The 25,498-nt window shown below is 48.5% G+C and overlaps 1 long non-coding RNA gene across 5 annotated transcripts in view; it reads right to left on the bottom strand.

The window, feature by feature from the left end:
• The window catches only part of LOC146046262 (uncharacterized), a 173,110-nt gene that overhangs the window by 20,575 nt on the left and 127,037 nt on the right, over nt 1-25,498 (bottom strand). The window contains exon 1 of one of the 5 annotated variants that reach the window (XR_014465815.1): nt 15,359-15,508. The exons of the other annotated variants lie outside the window; for them this stretch is intronic. This is a non-coding gene — a long non-coding RNA (uncharacterized LOC146046262). Of the gene's footprint in view, nt 1-15,358; nt 15,509-25,498 lie in introns of those variants that run through there. 5 annotated transcript variants of the gene reach the window in all.

Genomic DNA, 25,498 nt, shown 5'->3' on the forward strand with positions numbered 1-25,498 from the left:
TCTGTGATACCAACTTGCTGCATGTCTGCACTTTAAACGTACTGACAGCCTGCCTAAATCATCGCTCCCCAGCAATGGCTATGACTGCCAGCTGCATGCGGCTGTCACCACGTGAGAGTGTACAGGACACTGACCTAGGAAGAACGTAGATCAGCTTGTGCGAACGGTACGGTCGTAGCAGTCCGGGACCATGGACCATCGGCTTCTCCACACAGTAAGGTACTCCTGGTACCTCAACACACAGGACACATGTCACATGCTCTAACTTTCTATCTATAACGTGCAATACATCGCGCGCATCAAGTGCAGTCCAAAAATTAAGCCAGCCTGCGACTGCAAGCCTGAGTAAGAGGAGACTTACTTAGGCTGTAGTCGTAGAGGGTGAACGTGACCGATGGTCGCCGTTTCCTTGTAAACTGCCATTGCATCGCAGTTTGATATGATCACAAATGCCGGCAGGGGGTGGTATGCACCTCCTCCTGCATTTGCATTGCTTGAGGATCCCACGTGATAAGCTGCTGTGAGCAGCTTATCATATGTGACCCAAGCTGAATTTATATAAAATATAAAATCAAAGGCGAGGAATTGGCTGGCAACTTGGGGCGGATGGAGGCCAGAACTGATTTTATATTTTATATAAATATACATTTACGCTGCAAGGTGAAGTTCCTTCACCTTGCAAGCCAGCCTGCGACTGCAAGACTGAGTAAGGGGAGAATTACTTAAGCTGTAGCCATAGAGGGACACTGCAACCGACGGTCACAATGTCCCTCTAAACTGCCATTGCATCACAGTTTGATTTGATCACAAATTCCGGCAAGGGGTGGTATGCACCTCCTCCTGCATTTGCATTGCTTGAGGATCCCACATGATAAGCTGCTTATCATTTGCGACCCAAGAATAGAATAGAATCAACTTTATTGGCCACGTGTGCTTGCGCACACTAGGAATTTTGGGGGGATTTACAGTGCAGCATCAAGAATGGATAAAGGGGGGGGGGGGAGGCATTACATACATTACATTGAGACATTACATGCGGGGACCACATTTTTAAAGGGCAAAATTCGCCCTGCCCCTCTAGCAGCGCCCCACTTAAACAGCCTCACGGGGAAGCCCGGCGCTGCCGTAGACGGCGATACCCGGCGCTTACCCGGCAGCAAAGCAACTTCGGAGGGGCCAGGCCCGCCCCCTTTGAAGACGGCGGCGGCTGGGCCCACACCCTTTGATGACATTTTTTAAAAAATATTAATTTTTTACACTGACACTTGCATGGATCTGAATGATCCATGTAGGCTTCTGCTGATACGAATTAGTATTTAATGGCTGATAAATACAAATTCGTGTTGAATAAATACGTATGCATACGACATCAGTAAAATATGAAAAAAAAAAAAAAAACCCTCCCCTCTGGTAATATCCACCCACTATTATTGCTTAGCACAAATCTCTGCGTGTATATGTGCTCCCCATGGGAGATCGACACCAGCAAAGTTGCTTAGCAAAATTGCTTAGAAAAATTGATTAGCACAGATCTCTACGTGTGTATGCCCCTTTACTCAGGCTGCAGTCGCAAAGGGTCACAGCCACCGATGGTCCCGATGTTCTTCTAAACTGCAATCACAGTTTGATACCATGGCAAATGGAGGCAGGGGGTAGAATGCACCTCCTCCTGCATTTGCATTACTTAAGGATTGCACATGATAAACTATTGCAAGCAACTTATCATATGCAATCCAAACTGAGAGCCTGATTTAGACCTGTTCTCTATGCTGGGAAATAAATGGTGACTGCAGCGCTTAAGTGGGGAGGCGTCCTGTAAAAAGCAACCCTGAGTGCGGCGAAACGCATCCCAAGGATTGGTCTGTCCATCAAGTACTGGAGACCGAGAGACCGGAACATCAACTCTCTAAAGCCTCTTAAAATCTGAGCACTTTAGCCAGGTTGACAAAGCCGGCCTGAGCGCTCGAAACGCGTTTCCAAAGGATTCCTGCCTCATCTGTGACACCAACCTGCGGCACATCTGTGATACCAACTTGCTGCATGTCTGCACTTTAAACGTACTGACAGCCTGCCTAAATCATCGCTCCCCAGCAATGCTATGACTGCCAGCTGCATGCGGCTGTCACCACGTGAGAGTGTACAGGACACTGACCTAGGAAGAACGTAGATCAGCTTGTGCTAACGGTACGGTCGTAGCAGTCCGGGACCATGGACCATCGGCTTCTCCACACAGTAAGGTACTCCTGGTACCTCAACACACAGGACACATGTCACATGCTCTAACTTTCGATCTATAACGTGCAATACATCGCGCGCATCAAGTGCAGTCCAAAAATTAAGCCGGCCTGCGACTGCAAGCCTGAGTAAGAGGAGACTTACTTAGGCTGTAGTCGTAGAGGGTGAACGTGACCGATGGTCGCAGTGTCCTTGTAAACTGCCATTGCATCGCAGTTTGATATGATCACAAATGCCGGCAGGGGGTGGTATGCACCTCCTCCTGCATTTGCATTGCTTGAGGATCCCACGTGATAAGCTGCTGTGAGCAGCTTATCATATGTGACCCAAGCTGAATTTATACAAAATATAAAATCAAAGGCGAGGAATTGGCTGGCAACTTGGGGCGGATGGAGGCCAGAACTGATTTTATATTTTATATAAATATACATTTACGCTGCAAGGTGAAGTTCCTTCTCCTTGCAAGCCAGCCTGCGACTGCAAGACTGAGTAAGGGGAGAATTACTTAAGCTGTAGCCATAGAGGGACACTGCAACCGATGGTCACAATGTCCCTCTAAACTGCCATTGCATCGCAGTTTGATTTGATCACAAATGCCGGCAAGGGGTGGTATGCACCTCCTCCTGCATTTGCATTGCTTGAGGATCCCACATGATAAGCTGCTTATCATTTGCGACCCAAGAATAGAATAGAATCAACTTTATTGGCCATGTGTGCTTGCGCACACTAGGAATTTTTGGGGGATTTACAGTGCAGCGTAAATCATGGATAAGGGGGGGGGGGGAGGCATTACATACATTACATTGAGACATTACATGCGGGGACCACATTTTTAAAGAGCAAAATTCGCCCTGCCCCTCTAGCAGCGCCCCACTTAAACAGCCTCACGGGGAATCCCAGCGCCGCCGCAGACGGCGATACCCGGCGCTTACCCGGCAGCGGAGCGACTTCGGAGGGGCCAGGCCCGCCCCCTTTGATGACGGCGGCTGGGCCCGCACCCTTTGATGACATTTTTTTTTTTAATATTTATTTTTTAAACTGACACTTGCACGGATCTGAATGATCCATGTAGGCTTCTGCTGATACGAATTAGTATTTAATGGCTGATAAATACAAATTCGTATTGAAAAAATAAGTATGCATACGACATCAGTAAAATATGAGAAAAAAAAAGAAAACAAAACCTCCCCTCTGGTAATATCCACCCACTATTATTGCTTAGCACAAATCTCTGCGTGTATATGTGCTCCCCATGGGAGATCGACACCAGCAAAGTTGCTTAGAAAAATTGCTTAGCACAGATCTCTACGTGTGTATGCCCCTTTACTCAGGCTGCAGTCGCAAAGGGTCACAGCCACAGATGGTCCCGATGTTCTTCTAAACTGCAATCACAGTTTGATATGATGGCAAATGGAGGCAGGGGGTGGAATGCACCTCCTCCTGCATTTGCATTGCTTAAGGATTGCACATGATAAACTATTGCAAGCAGCTTATCATATTCAATCCAAACTGAGAGCCTGATTCAGACCTGTTCTCTATGCTGGGAAAAAAATGGTGTCTGCAGCGATTAAGTGGGGAGGCGTCCTGTAAAAAGCAACCCTGAGTGCGGCGAAACGCATCCCAAGGATTGGTCTGTCCATCAAGTACTGGAGACCGAGAGACCGGAACATCAACTCTCTAAAGCCTCTTAAAATCTGAGCACTTTAGCCAGGTTGACAAAGCCGGCCTGAGCGCTCGAAACGCGTTTCCAAAGGATTCCTGCCTCATCTGTGACACCAACCTGCGGCACATCTGTGATACCAACTTGCAGCATGTCTGCACTTTAAACGTACTGACAGCCTGCCTAAATCATCGCTCCCCAGCAATGCTATGACTGCCAGCTGCATGCGGCTGTCACCACGTGAGAGTGTACAGGACACTGACCTAGGAAGAACGTAGATCAGCTTGTGCTAACGGTACGGTCGTAGCAGTCCGGGACCATGGACCATCGGCTTCTCCACACAGTAAGGTACTCCTGGTACCTCAACACACAGGACACATGTCACATGCTCTAACTTTCGATCTATAACGTGCAATACATCGCGCGCATCAAGTGCAGTCCAAAAATTAAGCCGGCCTGCGACTGCAAGCCTGAGTAAGAGGAGACTTACTTAGGCTGTAGTCGTAGAGGGTGAACGTGACCGATGGTCGCAGTGTCCTTGTAAACTGCCATTGCATCGCAGTTTGATATGATCACAAATGCCGGCAGGGGGTGGTATGCACCTCCTCCTGCATTTGCATTGCTTGAGGATCCCACGTGATAAGCTGCTGTGAGCAGCTTATCATATGTGACCCAAGCTGAATTTATATAAAATATAAAATCAAAGGCGAGGAATTGGCTGGCAACTTGGGGCGGATGGAGGCCAGAACTGATTTTATATTTTATATAAATATACATTTACGCTGCAAGGTGAAGTTCCTTCGCCTTGCAAGCCAGCCTGCGACTGCAAGACTGAGTAAGGGGAGAATTACTTAAGCTGTAGCCATAGAGGGACACTGCAACCGATGGTCACAATGTCTCTCTAAACTGCCATTGCATCGCAGTTTGATTTGATCACAAATGCCGGCAAGGGGTGGTATGCACCTCCTCCTGCATTTGCATTGCTTGAGGATCCCACATGATAAGCTGCTTATCATTTGCGACCCAAGAATAGAATAGAATCAACTTTATTGGCCATGTGTGCTTGCGCACACTAGGAATTTTTGGGGGATTTACAGTGCAGCGTAAATCATGGATAAGGGGGGGGGGGAGGCATTACATACATTACATTGAGACATTACATGCGGGGACCACATTTTTAAAGAGCAAAATTCGCCCTGCCCCTCTAGCAGCGCCCCACTTAAACAGCCTCACGGGGAATCCCAGCGCCGCCGCAGACGGCGATACCCGGCGCTTACCCGGCAGCGGAGCGACTTCGGAGGGGCCAGGCCCGCCCCCTTTGATGACGGAGGCTGGGCCCGCACCCTTTGATGACATTTTTTTTTTTAATATTTATTTTTTAAACTGACACTTGCACGGATCTGAATGATCCATGTAGGCTTCTGCTGATACGAATTAGTATTTAATGGCTGATAAATACAAATTCGTATTGAAAAAATACGTATGCATACGACATCAGTAAAATATGAGAAAAAAAAAGAAAACAAAACCTCCCCTCTGGTAATATCCACCCACTATTATTGCTTAGCACAAATCTCTGCGTGTATATGCGCTCCCCATGGAAGATCGACACCAGCAAAGTTGCTTAGCAAAATTGCTTAGAAAAATTGCTTAGCACAGATCTCTACGTGTGTATGCCCCTTTACTCAGGCTGCAGTCGCAAAGGGTCACAGCCACCGATGGTCCCGATGTTCTTCTAAACTGCAATCACAGTTTGATATGATGGCAAATGGAGGCAGGGGGTGGAATGCACCTCCTCCTGCATTTGCATTGCTTAAGGATTGCACATGATAAACTATTGCAAGCAGCTTATCATATGCAATCCAAACTGAGAGCCTGATTCAGACCTGTTCTCTATGCTGGGAAAAAAATGGTGTCTGCAGCGATTAAGTGGGGAGGCGTCCTGTAAAAAGCAACCCTGAGTGCGGCGAAACGCATCCCAAGGATTGGTCTGTCCATCAAGTACTGGAGACCGAGAGACCGGAACATCAACTCTCTAAAGCCTCTTAAAATCGGAGCACTTTAGCCAGGTTGACAAAGCCGGCCTGAGCGCTGGAAACGCGTTTCCAAAGGATTCCCGCCTCATCTGTGACACCAACCTGCGGCACATCTGTGATACCAACTTGCTGCATGTCTGCACTTTAAACGTACTGACAGCCTGCCTAAATCATCGCTCCCCAGCAATGCTATGACTGCCAGCTGCATGCGGCTGTCACCACGTGAGAGTGTACAGGACACTGACCTAGGAAGAACGTAGATCAGCTTTTGCGAACGGTACGGCCGAAGCAGTCCGGGACCATGGACCATCGGCTTCTCCACACAGTAAGGTACTCCTGGTACCTCAACACACAGGACACATGTCACATGCTCTAACTTTCTATCTATAACGTGCAATACATCGCGCGTATCAAGGGCAGTCCAAAAATTAAGCCGGCCTGCGACTGCAAGCGTGAGTAAGAGGAGACTTACTTAGGCTTTAGTCGTAGAGGGTGAACGTGACCGATGGTCGCAGTGTCCTTGTAAACTGCCATTGCATTGCAGTTTGATATGATCACAAATGCCGGCAGGGGGTAGTATTCACCTCCTCCTGCATTTGCATTGCTTGAGGATCCCACGTGATAAGCTGCTGTTAACAGCTTATCATATGTGACCTAAGCTGAATTTAAATAAAATATAAAATCAAAGGCGAGGAATTGGCTGGCAACTTGGGGCGGATGGAGGCCAGAACTGATTTTATATTTTATATAAATATACATTTACGCTGCAAGGTGAAGTTCCTTCGCCTTGCAAGCCAGCCTGCGACTGCAAGACTGAGTAAGGGGAGACTTACTTAAGCTGTAGCCATAGAGGGACACTGCAACCGATGGTCACAATGTCCCTCTAAACTGCCATTGCATCGCAGTTTGATTTGATCACAAATGACGGCAAGAGGTGGTATGCACCTCCTCCTGCATTTGCATTGTTTGAGGATCCCACATGATAAGCTGCTTATCATTTGCGACCCAAGAATAGAATAGAATAGAATAGAATCAACTTTATTGGCCATGTGTGCTTGCGCACACTAGGAATTTTTGGGGGATTTACAGTGCAGCATCAAGCATGGATAAGGGGGGGGGGGAAGGCATTACATACATAACATTGGGCCTTATTCTGGTCTGTGCGTACTTTCCTGAATTCTTACGGATGGCGTTTTTTAGCCGTCTGCGCATGCGTGGGGAACGCTATGCGCATGTGCCACGCATGGTCTCCGTACTTGTTCTCACTAATACCGTACAGAAATGTGCACAGCAATCACTCTGGAAATATGGGCGTCTTATGGGAGTCATTCGGTACTACACAGGGGCGTAGTTTTAAAGTGGGCTAAACTGGGCGTAAACATGGGTGTACACGAGGGAGTGCACTCATTCTGGTAGGCGTGCATGCGGACAGCACACCGAATGCACGCGAACCAAAAGGCTAGAAATATGCAGTGTTCATAAGCAAGTATTTCTTTGCGGACACCACTCGGTCATGCGCTATGCAATTGGAATGCCTAATCACTACGGGCGCACCTCAACCAATGTCAGCTGAACACAATACAATCCACTCCTTTACTCATTACTCATTAATTACACTCTTCTCATTGCTTCAATTGGAACCATTGCAGCTTAAATGGACCATTACTAAACACACACATATATGCTGCAGTTTGGACACACATTTACACTGCAACCAATGGACAGAACTTACTATCACTAATATAAATATACATGTCACTTCTACATTTACCAATTAAACCACACATTTGGGGATGTAAATACACCGCATCGGCGCGTACGGGCAGGTTCCCGTCCGTTCTGACGAGGTAAGACCGTGCAGAATATGTGTGTTTCCACCGCACACGCAAGGTTTGGATGCCGTCCGTAAATACGCCCTGTTGTTCCAGTGTGAGTCCGTCCGTATGTGGAGGTCCGGTGGGCGTTTCTTCGGACGATGACCGCACAGCGTGGCGTGCGGCCCGCTCCGAAAGATTTCGGGAATGTACGCACCGACCAGAATAACCTCCATTGAGACATTACATGCGGGGACCACATTTTTAAAGGGCAAAATTCGCCCTGCCCCTCTAGCAGCGCCCCACTTAAACAGCCTCACGGGGAAGCCCAGCGCCGCCGTAGACGGCGATACCCGGCACTTACAAGGCAGCGGAGCGACTTCGGAGGGGCCAGGCCCGCCCCCTTTGATGATGGCGGCGGCTGGACCCGCACCCTTTGATGACATTTTTTTAAAAATATTTATTTTTTGCACTGACACTTGCACGGATCTGAATGATCCATGTAGGCTTCTGCTGATACCAATTAGTATTTAATGGCTGATAAATACAAATTCGTATTGAAAAAATAAGTATGCATACGACATCAGTAAAATATGAGAAAAAAAAAGAAAACAAAACCTCCCCTATGGTAATATCCACCCACTATTATTGCTTAGCACAAATCTCTGCGTGTATATGTGCTCCCCATGGAAGATCGACACCAGCAAAGTTGCTTAGCAAAATTGCTTAGAAAAATTGCTTAGCACAGATCTCTACGTGTGTATGCCCCTTTACTCAGGCTGCAGTCGCAAAGGGTCACAGCCACTGATGGTCCCGATGTTCTTCTAAACTGCAATCACAGTTTGATACAATGGCAAATGGAGGCAGGGGGTGGAATGCACCTCCTCCTGCATTTGCATTGCTTAAGGATTGCACATGATAAACTATTGCAAGCAGCTTAACATATGCAATCCAAACTGAGAGCCTGATTCAGACCTGTTCTCTATGCTGGGAAATAAATGGTGACTGCAGCGCTTAAGTGGGGAGGCGTCCTGTAAAAAGCAACCCTGAGTGCGGCAAAACACATCCCAAGGATTGGTCTGTCCATCAAGTACTGGAGACCGAGAGACCGGAACATCAACTCTCTAAAGCCTCTTAAAATCTGAGCACTTTAGCCAGGTTGACAAAGCCGGCCTGAGCGCTCGAAACGCGTTTCCAAAGGATTCCCGCCTCATCTGTGACACCAACCTGCTGCACATCTGTGATACCAACTTGCTGCATGTCTGCACTTTAAACGTACTGACAGCCTGCCTAAATCATCGCTCCCCAGCAATGCTATGACTGCCAGCTGCATGCGGCTGTCACCACGTGAGAGTGTACAGGACACTGACCTAGGAAGAACATAGATCAGCTTGTGCTAACGGTACGGCCGTAGCAGTCCGGGACCATGGACCATCGGCTTCTCCACACAGTAAGGTACTCCTGGTACCTCAACACACAGGACACATGTCACATGCTCTAACTTTCTATCTATAACGTGCAATACATTGCGCGCATCAAGTGCAGTCCAAAAATTAAGCCGGCCTGCGACTGCAAGCCTGAGTAAGAGGAGACTTACTTAGGCTTTAGTCGTAGAGGGTGAACGTGACCGATGGTCGCAGTGTCCTTGTAAACTGCCATTGCATCGCAGTTTGATATGATCACAAATGCCGGCAGGGGGTGGTACTCACCTCCTCCTGCATTTGCATTGCTTGAGGATCCCACGTGATAAGCTGCTGTTAACAGCTTATCATATGTGACCCAAGCTGAATTTATATAAAATATAAAATCAAAGGCGAGGAATTGGCTGGCAACTTGGGGCGGATGGAGGCCAGAACTGATTTTATATTTTATATAAATATACATTTACGCTGCAAGGTGAAGTTCCTTCGCCTTGCAAGCCAGCCTGCGACTGCAAGACTGAGTAAGGGGAGACTTACTTAAGCTGTAGCCATAGAGGGACACTGCAACCGATGGTCACAATGTCCCTCTAAACTGCCATTGCATCGCAGTTTGATTTGATCACAAATGCCGGCAACGGGTGCACCTCCTCCAGCATTTGCATTGTTTGAGGATCCCACATGATAAGCTGCTTATCATTTGCGACCCAAGAATAGAATAGAATCAACTTTATTGGCCATGTGTGCTTGCGCACACTAGGAATTTTTGGGGGATTTACAGTGCAGCATCAAGCATGGATAAGGGGGGGGGGGAGGCATTACATACATTACATTGGGCCTTATTCTGGTCTGTGCGTACTTTCCTGAATTCTTACGGATGGCGTTTTTTAGCCGTCTGCGCATGCGTGGGCAACGCTATGCGCATGTGCCATGCATGGTCTCCGTACTTGTTCTCACTAATACCGTACAGAAATGTGCACAGCAATCACTCTGGAAATATGGGCATCTTATGGGCGTCATTCGGTACTACACAGGGGCGTAGTTTCAAAGTGGGCTAAACTGTGCGTAAACATGGGCGTACACGAGGGAGTGCACTCATTCTGGTAGGCGTGCATGCGGACAGCACACCGAATGCACGCGAACCAAAAGGCTAGAAATATGCAGTGTTTATAAGCAAGTATTTCTTTGCGGACACCACTCGGTCATGCGCTAGGCAATCGGAACGCCTAATCACTACGGGCGCACCTCAACCAATGTCAGCTCAACACAATACAATCCACTCCTTTACTCATTACTCATTAATTACACTCTTCTCATTGCTTCAATTGGAACCATTGCAGCTTAAATGGACCATTACTAAACACACACATATATGCTGCAGTTTGGACACACATTTACACTGCAACCAATGGACAGAACTTACTATCACTAATATAAATATACATGTCACTTCTACATTTACCAATTAAACCACACATTTGGGGATGTAAATACACCGCATCGGCGCGTACGGGCAGGTTCCCGTCCGTTCTGACGAGGTAAGACCGTGCAGAATATGTGTGTTTCCACCGCACACGCAAGGTTTGGATGTCGTCTGTAAATACGCCCTGTTGTTCCAGTGTGAGTCCGTCCGTATGTGGAGGTCCGGTGGGCGTTTCTTCGGACGATGACCGCACAGCGTGGCGTGCGGCCCGCTCCGAAAGATTTCGGGAATGTACGCACCGACCAGAATAACCTCCATTGAGACATTACATGCGGGGACCACATTTTTAAAGGGCAAAATTCGCCCTGCCCCTCTAGCAGCGCCCCACTTAAACAGCCTCATGGGGAAGCCCAGCGCCGCCGCAGACGGCGATACCCGGCACTTAAAAGGCAGTGGAGCGACTTCGGAGGGGCCAGGCCTGCCCCCTTTGATGATGGCGGCGGCTGGACCCGCACCCTTTGATGACATTTTTTAAAAAATATTTATTTTTTACACTGACACTTGCACGGATCTGAATGATCCATGTAGGCTTCTGCTGATACGAATTAGTATTTAATGGCTGATAAATACAAATTCGTATTGAAAAAATACGTATGCATACGACATCAGTAAAATATGAGAAAAAAAAAGAAAACAAAACCTCCCCTCTGGTAATATCCACCCACTATTATTGCTTAGCACAAATCTCTGCGTGTATATGTGCTCCCCATGGAAGATCGACACCAGCAAAGTTGCTTAGCAAAATTGCTTAGAAAAATTGCTTAGCACAGATCTCTACGTGTGTATGCCCCTTTACTCAGGCTGCAGTCGCAAAGGGTCACAGCCACCGATGGTCCCGATGTTCTTCTAAACTGCAATCACGGTTTGATACAATGGCAAATGGAGGCAGGGGGTGGAATGCACCTCCTCCTGCATTTGCATTGCTTAAGGATTGCACATGATAAACTATTGCAAGCAGCTTATCATATGCAATCCAAACTGAGAGCCTGATTCAGACCTGTTCTCTATGCTGGGAAATGAATGGTGTCTGCAGCGCTTAAGTGGGGAGGCGTCCTGTAAAAAGCAACCCTGAGTGCGGCGAAACGCATCCCAAGGATTGGTCTGTCCATCAAGTACTGGAGACCGAAAGACCGGAACATCAACTCTCTAAAGCCTCTTAAAATCTGAGCACTTTAGCCAGGTTGACAAAGCCGGCCTGAGCGCTCGAAACGCGTTTCCAAAGGATTCCCGCCTCATCTGTGACACCAACCTGCTGCACATCTGTGATACCAACTTGCTGCATGTCTGCACTTTAAACGTACTGACAGCCTGCCTAAATCATCGCTCCCCAGCAATGTCTATGACTGCCAGCTGCATGCGGCTGTCACCACGTGAGAGTGTACAGGACACTGACCTAGGAAGAACGTAGATCAGCTTGTGCGAACGGTACGGCCGTAGCAGTCCGGGACCATGGACCATCGGCTTCTTCACACAACAAGGTACTCCTGGTACCTCAACACACAGGACACATGTCACATGCTCTAACTTTCTATCTATAACATGCAATACATCACGCGCATCAAGTGCAGTCCAAAAATTAAGCCGGCCTGCAACTGCAAGCCTGAGTAAGAGGAGACTTACTTAGGCTGTAGTCATAGAGGGTGAACGTGACCGATGGTCGCAGTGTCCTTGTAAACTGCCATTGCATCGCAGTTTCATATGATCACAAATGCCGGCAGGGGGTGGTATGCACCTCCTCCTGCATTTGCATTGCTTGAGGATCCCACGTGATAAGCTGCTGTGAGCAGCTTATCATATGTGACCCAAGCTGAATTTATATAAAATATAAAATCAAGGGCGAGGAATTGGCTGGCAACTTGGGGCGGATGGAGGCCAGAACTGATTTTATATTTTATATAAATATACATTTACACTGCAAGGTGAAGTTTCTTCGCCTTGCAAGCCAGCCTGCGACTGCAAGACTGAGTAAGGGGAGACTTACTTAAGCTGTAGCCATAGAGGGACACTGCAACCGATGGTCACAATGTCCCTCTAAACTGCCATTGCATCGCAGTTTGCTTTGATCACAAATGCCGGCAAGGGGTGGTATGCACCTCCTCCTGCATTTGCATTGCTTGAGGATCCCACATGATAAGCTGCTTATCATTTGCGACCCAAGAATAGAATAGAATAGAATTAACTTTATTGGCCATGTGTGCTTGCGCACACTAGGAATTTTTTGGGGATTTACAGTGCAGCATCAAGCATGGATAAGGGGGGGGGGGGAGGCATTACATACATTACATTGAGACATTACATGCGGGGACCATATGTCCGACGAGCAGCACAGCGCATAGGCAGCCATCAGTGGCGCCACTGGTCTCTGCAGCAGCCAGGTAGGTAACGATATAAGTAGTGTTCTCGCTAGGCTGCTTTAGCTCTAGCAGCGCCCCGCTAAAACAGCCTCACGGGGATGCAAAGTGCCGCCGTAGATGGCGATGCCCAGAGCTTCCTCAGCAGCACACCGACTTCGGAGGGGCCGGGCCCGACCCCTTTGGTGACGGCGGTGGCCGGGCCCGCCCCCCTTGATGACGGCAGCGGACCGGGCATGCCCCTCTTGTGACATTGGCGGCGCGGTCCGCCCCCGGCGCCCTGCCCTCTCTAACTGCTAGAGTGAACACTAATAAGCAGGGACAGTACAGTTTTCACACAGGGAACACATACCTGCCGAGCTGCACAGCACCGAGGCAGCCATCAGCGGCACCACTGGTCGTTGCAGCAGCCAGGTATGTAACAATATAAGCCGGGACAGTACAGTATCACACAGGGAACACATACAGTACCTGCCGAGCTGCACAGCACCTAGGCAGCCATCAGCGGCACCACTGGTCGTTGCAGCAGCCAGGTATGTAACAATATAAGCCGGGACAGTACAGTATCACACAGGGAACACATACCCGCCGAGCTGCACAGCGCCTAGGCAGCCATATGAGGCGCCACTGGTCGCTGCGGACTCCTGCATCTGCTGATGGACAGCAGCTTGGGCCTGATCTTTTCCCTGTCCTGGCCGGAAGCCGCCTCCAGGTGCCGATGGGGGCCACCATCGCCTCGGGGGTCATCATGCCGGGGACCGTGCCTATGGCCGGGTCCTGAGCCTATGGTGCCGTACCCGGGGGTGAGCTGTGCGCCGCTGGCTGCGGCCTGGTCCAGTGTGGCGTCATCCAGTGCCGCATCTCCGTGCATCTCCTGCCGTTGCAGTGCGCCCTCCCCGGCCGGGGTGGGGGGGGAGTAGTCACCGTGCCGCCATCCGTCCTCCCCCTCCGCCGTCATGGCGCCCTTTCTCCGCCCCGTACCGGAAGCTCAGCTAAATTTATATAAAATATAACATCAAAGGTGAGTGATTGGCTGGCAACTTGGGGCGGATGGAGGCCAGAACTGATGTTATATTTTATATAAATATACACTTACGCTGCAAGGTGAAGTTTTCTTCACCTCGCAAGCCAGCCTGCGACTGCAAGACTGAGTAAGATGAGACTTACTTAAGCTGTAGTCGTATAGGAACACCCCGACCAATGGTCGCAATGACCCGCTACACTGCCATTGCATCGCAGTTTGATATGATCACAAATGCCAGCAGGGGGTGGTAAGCACCTCCTCCTGCATTTGCATTGCTTGAGGATCCCACATGATCAGCTGCTGTGAACAACTTATCATATGTGACCGAAGCTGAATTTATATAAAATATAACATCAAAGGCTGGCAACTTGGGGCGGATGGAGGCCAGAACTGATGTTATATTCTCTATAAATATACATTTACGCTGCATGGTGAAGTTATCTCCCCATGTGACTCTAATATCTTCGGCCACTTAAAAAACAAACACTTAAAGGTGAACGGTTCACCTGTGACAAGGAGGTGCAGGAGACCGTGGAAACCTGGATTCATCAGCAACCAAGGAGTTTCTACACTGAATCCATCCACTCCCTTGTTACGCACTGGATCATTGCATCAATGTCAATTATGTGTAGTTGTAATGTTACACATGAACTGTAATTAAATATTCTTTGATTAAAATATTGTTTACATACAACCGTAGTCTCCCTTTTCATTTGGGCACACCTTATATATGGTCTGTAGACCCCATTTTCTATGCAGATGTCATTTGTTCAGTATGTAAATGGTAGTGTCTACAAAACTCCTATGGACAAATCTCTACTTACATTCCAGCAAATGTGAATGTAAAACTCATTATGGCCCTTATTCTGGTTGCCACGCAGGGAACGATGGTGGCACTGTGCATACGCAACCAGGACAGCGGGGGGGGGGGTGGCCCCATTAGCATATGGGAGTGTTTCATGGACGTTCCTATAAGAACTCAGGGCGTTCTCATGCTAATGAGGCCATGATGCGGGGGGTGGGCAGCTGCTGATATCACCGGATGTCAGCTGCCCCCCCATTTCCTTCCCAGTGTGCCCACATATGTAAGTGCCTTGAAAGTCACTTTTATTTGCATGCACGCACCACATCCTTCAATGGTCGACAACCATCAAAAGATGGGGCCGTTCCCCCCTGGCCTGTGAATGGATGTTACTTTGTGGATGTTACTGCAACAGCCAACCATTCACAAGACGGGCTTTGGTGTAATCACAACGCGGCAAATTTACAGCCTTGCGAATCAACCAGAATAATCCCCTATATGTAAATTACAAGACAGGAAGTGATCACATACTCACCTGCTATTAAATGGTGCCCTCCGGGATACCAGGGGTAGGGGGTGCGGGAATTCCAGCAGATGTAACGGGATGCACTTCTGGAAGTCAGAACATCGCCTCTAAATTCCGGAGTCCTCTGTGCATTCCGGGAGTGCGGACCAGCATGGATTGGAGTCTACAAAAAGGGGGGAATCACTGATATAATTTCTCTGACTGAGCCCTGAAATGTCTTTTTCGCAATTATCATACATTAAATGCTGTTAAATCTATGTATTACATGACATGCAAATAATAGTAAAGCGTGGAGCAGATACTGTAAAAAACAGTATATGTAATTCAACGTAGTGGAACGATCACATTGTAAATAAGCTGGAAACTGATTATAGCCACCGGCCAATGTAACAGGTGAAGAATAGTCAGTGCGACGAGCTGACGCCTGGGAACCGTGTAATGTATATTGAGCTCTGTAAAGTACCCACCTGAAGTAGCCCAACCCTGAGAGGGAGAGTGATCAGATAGTATACAGGGCATTCCGGGGGAAATACAGAAACCAGGGTCTCCTTATAGAACAGATGCTAAACCAACTAAAATACTGATTTATTAGAAGATGATTATAATACAGTTCCTCCATCCGGTGCGTTGTCGGCCGCTGGAGGCGGCATTTAAGCTCACACCGGCCGGGGAGGGACGGGCTGAAATTAGTGACCAGTGGCTGTGCGTGGCTAAACCTAATCCTAATGAGCACAAACAGCGTGATAAAATACATCAATAGAGTATCACCCCATCTCCTTGGGGCTAATTCAGACCTGATCACGTGGCTGCGAATTTGCATATCAGCCGATTCTTCATAAACTGCACATGCGCACGGCCCCTAGTACCCATTCCAAGTCCTTCTATTCCATTCCAGACTCTTCACCCACTCTACTATTGTAGCAGCATCCTCCTCTCCCCCCCATGTCAGCCTGCCCACCTACACCCCTGCTCTAGCAGCATCCTCCTCTCCCCCCATGTCAGCCTGCCCACCTACACCCCTGCTCTAGCAGCATCCTCCTCTCCCCCCATGTCAGCCTGCCCACCTACACCCCTGCTCTAGCAGCATCCTCCTCTCCCCCCCATGTCAGCCTGCCCACCTACACCCCTGCTCTAGCAGCATCCTCCTCTCCCCCCATGTCAGCCTGCCCACCTACACCCCTGCTCTAGCAGCATCCTCCTCTCCCCCCATGTCAGCTTGCCCACCTACACCCCTGCTCTAGCAGCATCCTCCTCTCCCCCCATGTCAGCCTGCCCACCTACACCCCTGCTCTAGCAGTAACCTCCTCTCCCCCCATGTCAGCCTGCCCACCTACACCCCTGCTCTAGCAGCATCCTCCTCTCCCCCCATGTCAGCCTGCCCACCTACACTGCTGCTCTAGCAGCATCATGCTCTCCCTCCATGTCAGCCTGCCCACCTACACCCCTGCTCTAGCAGCATCCTCCTCTCCCCCCATGTCAGCCTGCCCACCTACACCCCTGCTCTAGCAGCATCCTCCTCTCCCCCCATGTCAGCCTGCCCACCTACACCCACCTACACCTACGCCCTAGGAGGCAGGGCGGGAGGAGGTGGGGCAGCGATGAGAGAAGAGGACAGCGGGCAGGAGGAGGCAGGTGCATCCAGCAGCTCAGCACTGTGCGGCAGGCACTGCCGCTAACCGGGGACGGTCGGGAACTGATATATGTTGCTGTATATGTATGGTGAGGTCTCGAGGAAGTGACGGGGCAGCGGCCAGCAGCGGGGCAATGTGTGGCACTAAAGCATGGGGGCGGGAGAGTGTATATCTATGGTTTTACTTTTTTTTTAGTGGGCTATGAGGTGTTACCTGCAGGCGTCGTAATGGGCGTTACCTAGGTCACGTGGGTACGACCCTAATGAATCTTTTTAAAATAACTATGCACTCCTCTCAGTGTAATTGTCTGGTAGTTTATATTGCAGCAATTCACACTAAGGGCCTGATTCAGCAAGGCTCGGTAAGCAGGGGTCAACTGCAGCTTGGCGAGCCCATAACAACTATCCGAACGCTCCGTCAGTACCATGCGAGGGAGTGTACTCACACACATATCCCCTCGCACACAGCTGGGTTTAGGCTCTGGAGGGCCCAGGGGACTTTTGACAGGGGGGCCCTGAGGTCTAACATTAAAATCATATTACAAATTTGTGTGTGTGTGTATGCATGTGTGTGTGTGTGTGTGTGTGTGTGTGTGTGTATGTATACATGTGTGTGTGTGTATGCATGTGTGTGTGTGTGTGTGTGTATGTATGTATGTGTGTGTGTGTGTGTGTGTGTGTACACATACATATCTTTTATTGACATATTAGAGCCTGTGTGACCCAGAAATGTTGCAAATATGCTGTTTAATAAATGCAATGTAATATAATGGTATAATACTGCAGTGCCATGCGTGGTCTGAATTCATTCCTGTCCCTCAGCAGGGGGATGTAATGGGATGCCGGCAGTCAGAATATCAATGCAGACCTCCCAATCAGTGGTGTAACTACAGAGGGTGCAGGGGATGCAACTGCTGTGGGGCACGGGGGCAATCCCGTACACCCTATTTTAAGTTGATTTTTTTTTTTAATGGGAGCAGGAAACACAGCGGCTGCAGGAGCCTATATAAGGACTAATTCTGTCACTATGGTGGGTGGGAGCAGCAGGAAGCCCAGTGGCTGCCGGCTCTCAAGAGACCAGTGGCACCGTGGCGGCATGTCACCTTACCCCCTCTCATCTGGCTGCCGGCACCTGAGGAGACATGTGAGTCACTGTGGCAGCAGGGGAAGGAGAAGACCCAGCGGCTGCGGGAGCACCGGAGGAGAAAAGTTACTGCAGCTGTGGGAGGAGGAGGAGGCCTGCGGCTGCCAGCACTGTGAATGTAAGACCCTCCATTGCTAGTGAAATCAAGACATGCATCCTCTCCTCTTCCCCCATCACCCTCTGTAACCTCACCTCGTCACATCACCTCACCAACTCTATCCCTGCCACACCCCTCACAATCTCTCCCCTCACCCCCGTCACCTCACCCCTGACCTGCATCCTCTCTTCCCCTCATCATCCCATGTCACCTGACCACCTCTCGCCCGGTCACCTCACCCCTGACCTGCATCCTCTCCTCCCCCTCATCATCCCTAGTCACCTCACCAGCTCTCGCCCGCCCACCACCTCACCCCCTCTCTATCTCACTCCTGCTGCTCTCTGTCTCCCCCTCTCCACCTTCTCTTTTTAGCACCCACCCCCCATAGAAGCATTGTGGTGACAAAGGTGGTGGTTGGAGGCCATTTCAAGATTTTGCTATGGGGCCCTGAAAGTTCTAGTTACCCCCTGATCCCAATCATAAGTATGTGGGGCAGGCCAGCGTCAGGCTGGAAGAAAATTAGGTTTTGGCAATAGTGGCGGAGTTAGGGTTAGGCTGTGGGCAGGAGGGTTCGGCCACTAGAAAGAAGGGGGGTTAGGGTTAGGCTGTGGGGCACGAAGGTTAGGCACTAGCAAGGAGGGATAGGATGATGGCATCTGTATTCTGACTGCCGGCATCTACACCACCAGTCATCTGCATGTATTTCATAAATAATATACGAGTATACATAGATATATATGTATATACATAGCCTATAGGGCATACACAGACACATACCATACATAGACACAGGGCATATATGCACATAAACCATACATATACACAGGGTATATATGCACACATACCATACATACACACAGGACATACACACACACATACCATGCATACACATGTGGCATAAACACACACTATGTTTATAAAAACACACAAGCTATAGACATTATTAAAGCAAATAAGCCCCACAAGCAATCACACCCCCACTGCTGCTACCAAGACATCACAGTGCTCACTGGGCCAGCATACAGTGATGTATTAATGGTGCTTACACTCCTCACCCCACTGCCTATGCCCCTTCTGCTGGCACCAACAACAAAGCACACATACCTGGGGAGTCAGCCTCACCAGGACAGAAGCAGCTCTATCTCACAGCCCTGTGAGGTGTAGAGAGAGAGAGGAGCTGCCTGAAAGCCGAGGAACTGTGCGCTGCAGCGCCACCTATCTGAAACTCTGCAACATTACACCCAAAACTGTCTCCATGTATTCCCCACAGCTCAGCTGTATATATAAAAAAATTTTTTTTAGCTGGTTTGAACGGGGACCCTTTCAGAGAGGGGGGACTGGGGATACATACCCCCTCCCCCCCAATCCGGCCCACCAAAGTCGTTCGGTGTCAGGGATTGGAAATGCGCAAACCCCGACCATCAGGGCTGGTTCCGAATTCAAGGCCTGATTCAGTATCGCTCGCTAAGCAGTGGTCAATTGCTACTTAGTGAGCGGCATAACTCGCGCCCCCTGCCACCGAATCCTATCGGTAACATGCGAGGGGATGTACGCGAACATATCCCCTCACATGCGGCCATCAAATGATTTCTCTCCTCTTATAAACTGAGTTTCTTTTCCGTCTGAGTTCGCCAAAGAGGGGGTGGGCGCTGACATCATGTGGGGTCAGCCGCCGGCCCACCTGCGTTCTCAGGGAACGGCCAGCATTTTCATGGGGACGCTTATAAAACGCTGAACGTTCCCGTGCTCCGGCCTTTGCCCGCCTCCTCCCCTACCCGTGCAAGCACCTCACCTTTGACAGGTGTCGAAAGCATTCGCACAGCGTCCCTGCACTTGCGTATAATTGGCCATAAGCATGCAGAGCAGCACCATCAGTACACTGGGGACGATCACTCCTGAATCACCCCCTCGGATCGATACGTGCGATCCTGAATCAGCCTCCAACTGCGCTGTTTTAGGACTTAATGACAATAAACTTCCTGTCATCCGGCAGTCTAGTAATCTCTGAGGTGTATGAAGGGAGTCTAGTTACAGTCCACTTCACATTATGCACCACACGTTAATGCCCATTACTTATTAAACCACATGCCATTATGCCCATTACATGTCATTATGTCACACACCGTAATGCCTATTACATATTATGTCACATAAGTGCCGCTTACCTACATGCTAGTTGCCAGGAGCTGCGTGCTCTATGCCAGGAGTTTTGTGATTGTTGGCACAGGGGGTTTCATGCTTGTTGCCATGAGAGGATTACATGCTTGCTGCCATGGGGGGTTCCATGCTCATTGCCATGGGGTGATTACACATTCATTGCCCAGGGGATGGAAAAGGGTTTACATCCTTGTTGCCCAAGGCGGGGGAGATTACATGCTTGTTGCTCAGGGGGCTCCCTCCAACCATGTTGGCTCATGCCCCTCCTGGGCCCCTGACCCCAGGCTGATTGGCTCCGGAGCTGCACTATATTTGAAATGGCTGAGAGCCGCTGGAGGGGTGAGGAAAGCCTGCGGCGCTGCGCTCCACTCTTCTAGTCTCTCAGTGGCAGCGGCAGAGGTGCTGGAAGGGTGGGGGAACCTGTGGTGCTGCTCAGCTCTCTCCGTCACCTCTCATCGGTGGCACCCGCCAGAGGGGTGGGAGAAGCGCAGCAGGGTATGCAAGGTGATACGGTGTATCAGCAACATATTTCGTACTCCCTTCTTTGCACCACCGCACCTACTCCAGCCAGTCGATGCACTCTTGTCAGCAGCGGTTGCGATCGTCTTTTAGGTAGCCATCCTGACATGCCAGGACATTGCAGGATGCTGCTGTACTACCTTTGTGAGTCCAGGGCTGCAGCCATTTATATCACTGCAGCTCGTGCCAACAGGTTTGATCGGGTTAAATGAACATACAGCCTCATGGCTACAAATGGTTCCCCTGTCACATCTCTCCTGCTCCTAGAACACACAGTGTAAAAGTGTACAAGGAAGACAATATTGTGTATTGTGATTTTGTCATGTTCCTTCCCCCTTTATATTTCTTCCTTCTGTATCCCTCTCCTTTTGCAAAAAAAAAAATTAAAACTCAATAAAATTACTGATGTTAAACAAACTATAACCAGAAATGTAAACAACAAAGTGATTGGCCGATAGTTTGGGGGTATAACAGTTGCAGGGTAATTACTTTTTTGTTGTTTAGCAATGTCAGTATTGCTTTGGTCTTGTATCAGGTTGTCCTAAAAGGTTATCCTTCTAAGCTGCCCAGTCCCCACTGAAGAAACGCATCCCCATGACAATACAGAATGTCCCCACCCCATAAGTCACAGTTAGGATGGTGCTTGCTGAGGAATCTGTAATTCATTTGCTGTGTGCCACCCAGAGCATTTATAGATGAGGAAACAAAGCTTAATTGTTGGTTCATGGGACCACAAACCCTTATCTCACATTGGGCCAGATGTATCAAGCTTCAAAAAGTTATAAAGTGGGGAGTGATAAAGAGCCATCCAATCACCTCCAACCTGTCATTTTTCTAACCCAGCCTGTAACATGGCAGGTAGGATCTGATTGGCTGGCTGTTTATCTCTCTCTGTTTTATCACCTTTGAAGATTGATACATCTGGCTCATTGTATCTGAGTCTCTTTGATGTTTTCTGCAAATCCAGATGTGCTTTGATGCAGTCTCTCTAATAATGGCTTCTTTCTAGCCACCCTCCCATACAGGCCAGTTGTGTGCAGAGCTTTTCATATTGCGGACTGGTGCATCCTCACTCCCACCTGAGGCACTGAGCTCTGTAGGTCCTCCTATAATAATAGCCGGCTACCCTGTGGGTCTCTAACTAGTCTCCTGGCTCTACCGCTGACTTGTGATGGGCGGCTTGGTCTAGGCAGCACCTGGGCAGCAGGACATAGCTTCTATTTCACCACTGATCCTACAGTGGGACATCAGAGCACTTGGCCTTTATTATTGGCTATTATCTTGTAGCCTTTCCTGCCTTGGGCATGTCTATAACTTTATCTGTTAGGTGAATAAAATGCTCCTTGGTCTCCAGTCTCACAGCTTTCCTTCACATTCTCCACCTGACCAATGTGATCTCAATGAAAGGGAGTTTGTCCATACATATTATTAAATGAATATTGTATTATATCAGATAACAATCTCCTGTTTATATTGGAACAGGGTTATTTATACTCAAAGGTCATACATATGATAAACTCATTATTGTATAAGTCTATCAAAAATCTACGCAATAAGAATAATAGTAACCTACAATCAACAGCAACAACATCAGCAGCAACTGGTTCAGGTAAGCAGAGCAAACCCAAGCCTACAAGGCTTATTCTGGCAGGGTGATGGCTTGGCGCAGTAAGGGGTCCCAGCAACATTCTGTGGCTTCTGATTTATATTCTGTTCCCCAGTGGCACCAGGTTGTCTTTATAGGTGCCGGATGACTGAGCGGCAGTCAGGATTCCGACAGTAATTACATCAACGTCGGAATCCCGACTGCTAAAACCCTGACAGACGGGCAGCGGCTATTCTCCCTTGTGGGGGTCAGCTGACCGCCCGCTAACTCCCGAGCATCCGCGCATATGTAAGTGTGAGTCACTTTTACATGCGTGCACCTTCGCCATCATTCGATGGTCGCCAACCATCGAATGATGTGAGTGGATTACAGTAGGCTACGTATGGATGTTACTGTGTAACATCCATTTGCAGGCCCTGCGAGGGAATAGCCCTTGCGAATGGGTGGTGGCCGGGCCACCATTCGCAAGACCGGGTTTGGTGGACTCGATCAACCAGAATAACCCCTTTATCTGTAGTGTTATGTGGTGTGCGTCTACAGTGCCTCCAAAATCAATGTTTCTGCAGTCACAAAACACAAAACACCAGTCACAGTACAAATAATTATTTATATTTTGGGGATTTATATGCAGACAAGATATATATATTTTTTTACTTCAGACCCAAAGAACAGGGTAAGAGGAAGGGGATAACAGTGCAAGGAGAGTAACAAGGGAAATATAAATACAAATTGGGAAATTTGATAAAAACAAATATTAAAAATGCTTTGAGCTCATAGGTCTAGCTAAAATGGCAGTTTAACCCTTCCAATACTATAGGCCTGGACCTCCAGTCATGGAAGGGTTAAAATGATACAATGCGATAGTGTCTTATTAACTGTAAGAAAACCATACTTACAGGATTGTAACATTAAGAGCAGAAATGACGTCAGAAAGACCGATCGGGGGTCTGGTATCTGGGTCCTTAATAATAAAGTCACCACTTCATCTGTTTGCACAGCGCTGGCGCGCCGCGTGCCCAGTTTAGGGAGCGCAGATTCACCATCTGGCACTAATCACTGCCCCCCTTCTTTTTGAGGCACAAGCCATGTGCACTTTTGTGGTGAGAATTAAATACAAAACAAACAAGAACCAAAAAAAAAAGGATTCACATAAAATACAATAGAGCACAAAGATATCTCAGTAACGTAAAACGGCTTGTGCAGCCTCTGGCTTAGTGGCAGCAGCTAACAGGTCAGACTGCTGAGCTACACAGCTTGCGGAGATGGTTAACAACAATCGGAGATGGGGTCTTCCTGGTAACTTCAATCAAGGATTGGGAGGGTCACAGATAAAGGGAAGGTTTGTAATAGAATCATACATAACATTTAACATACAGAAAATCAATCACATTTTTCTTGCGTGGGGATAGTTCCCTGTGTCTCCAGTGTGATGGTTTACTGATTTCCAGTTGTGCCCAGTTGATTCCAGTGCTGCTTGGTTTGGTCCAGTGTTGCACATCCAGTGAGGGGTTTGGGTCACCCAGCGACTGCCCGCAGTCTGGGGGGCATGGAGGGGGAGGGGCACGGGCACGTTTTCTGTGCCCAACGGGGTAAAAAAAAAGGAAAAATTTGTTTTTTTTTCCCAGCTGTTCAACGAGCGCGTCATTCTCAGAGTCGGTAAAAACTGAAATAATAGTCTGTAACTTGTGAAGGATCCAGAGAAGCGTCATAGCATCCTGCTGCTCCGAGAGACAGAAAGAGGGACAGTTAGAGAAGACTCCTGCGTATGAGGCATGAACACTGCACAAGTATCAGACAATAGAGGGGGATGTCAGGTGCTAGAAGGCGCATTTATTGCCTAATGACCTTACACTAATACTGGCAATGTAGTATAATCGGTGTCTGGATTCTGGGAAGACTGGCGCAGTGTAACCCAAGCTGATGGCTGCGTATTGGTTGTAAATGCACTAAGGACACTGGTGAGTAGATCAGAACGGCTTACCGGAGGTGACACCTGCAGGTGAAAGGTGAAATCCTGGGAAGGAAACAACTGGAGAGACCATAAGTGGTACGATGATGGGATCGGCTGGGTACACGCTCCAGAGACCTGGGGGAGAGAAAAAGTTTCCATCAACTCCCATTACATTTACTACCAGGAGTACATACATATAATACTACATTTTATTAGCAGCTTATAGTCTCTGATCATGCTATTGCAAATGCCTGTAGCAGCCAGGGTCTATGGTACCATAGCAGGAATCTGGCGGCTTTAGGACCCTTGCCATATGCTGTCTAGCTAGCCCTAGGGTGCTCAGCACAGGCCGGAGACTTACAATGGTCTATGACACAGGTCTTCAACCTGTGGCCCTCCAGATGTTGTGGAACTACATGTCCCAGCATGCCCTGACAGTTTTGGCATGCTCTTATAGGAAAAAAATGTGGCAATGCATGTTGGAACATGTAGTTTCACAACATCTGGGGGGCCATTGAAGATCCATGGTCTATGATATATTTGGGAGAACCATTTCACCTTGTGTGGAGCAGAGCATAGAAACTTAAGTGACAGCTCTGTTGAACAGCCTAAAACTTACCTTCATCTGCACTTTAGCATACTCTGAGTTGCTTGCAGCTTTACGGAACTGTGAACATTGGGTCAGGGCTAAAAAAAAGGGCAAAAGCGCTTATTTAGAGTTTAAGATTTGTAAGTTTGTTTGCATATTATTGCGCAATAATATAGATATTTAAGCACTTAGGTGTTACAGCAAAAGGTTGAATAGAGAGTTATTAAATGGTACAGATATTTGAATGTGTTCAATTTAAAGTGATTAATTATGAGTACAATAAGAATGTTCATTGGTTGTAACATAATACAGTAGAATTGTAGAATACATTTGTTTACTGTAAGAAAACATCTAATCAGTCGTTCTTCTCTGCAGGCGTCCTCGGAGATTTGCATAGTCTCCGAGGTGCTCGTAGCGTGGTGGGCATACAGTAGGCGGGCAGGGGGCCTTCGCAGG

Source organism: Crinia signifera, chromosome 11 (assembly GCF_055691185.1).
Source record: "Crinia signifera chromosome 11, ASM5569118v1, whole genome shotgun sequence".
Taxonomy (NCBI): domain Eukaryota; kingdom Metazoa; phylum Chordata; class Amphibia; order Anura; family Myobatrachidae; genus Crinia; species Crinia signifera.